We start from the raw sequence: 824 nt of genomic DNA on the forward strand, positions 1-824 counted from the left end.
ACACCAGAAAATGGGCCTTACACATTGTACCCATGTGGGGAATCGAACCCGGGTCTTCGGCGTGACGAGCGAACGCTTTAACCACTAGGCTACCCCACCGCCCCTACTTAAACATAGACGTAAGGTAGTCTTAGCACTAAAGTGACCGTAACTCCCATACTTAAACATAGACGTAAGGTAGTCTTAGCACTAAGTTGACCGCAACTCCCATACTTTAACATAGACTTAAGGTAGTCTTAGCCCTAAGTTGACCGCAACTCCCATACTTTAACATAGACGTAAGGTAGTCTTAGCACTAAGTTGACCGCAACTCCCATACTTTAACATAGACTTAAGGTAGTCTTAGCACTAAGTTGACCGCAACTCCCATACTTTAACATAGACTTAAGGTAGTCTTAGCACTAAGATTGTTTTGTACAACGTCACTCTGGTTCTACCGCCACCTCATTACATCTTCTTTCTCTCTGACCCGTGAAGGTCCGGGGTAGAGTAGGCCTTCAGCAACCCGCACCTGTCATATAAGGCGACTAGAGGGATCGGGTGGTCAGGCTCCCTGACTTGGTTGACACGTCATCGGTTCCCAAATGCACAGATCGATGCTCATGCTGTTGATCAATGGTTTGACTGGTCCATACTCGATTATTTATAAAGTAGCTGGAATACTGCAGAGTGAGACGTAAAACTAAAGTCACTCACTCACTCTTTCCTTCTTGTTAGCTCGGTAATGATAAATACATATCTCTTCCTAACCCACTATTTGGGCACATGGACCCGTCAGCCAGTCGTAACCTCTGCATTAATTAACACAGACAATAAACAGTAGC

The sequence above is a fragment of the Haliotis asinina genome, chromosome 3 (genome assembly GCF_037392515.1).
Source record: "Haliotis asinina isolate JCU_RB_2024 chromosome 3, JCU_Hal_asi_v2, whole genome shotgun sequence".
Lineage (NCBI taxonomy): Eukaryota > Metazoa > Mollusca > Gastropoda > Lepetellida > Haliotidae > Haliotis > Haliotis asinina.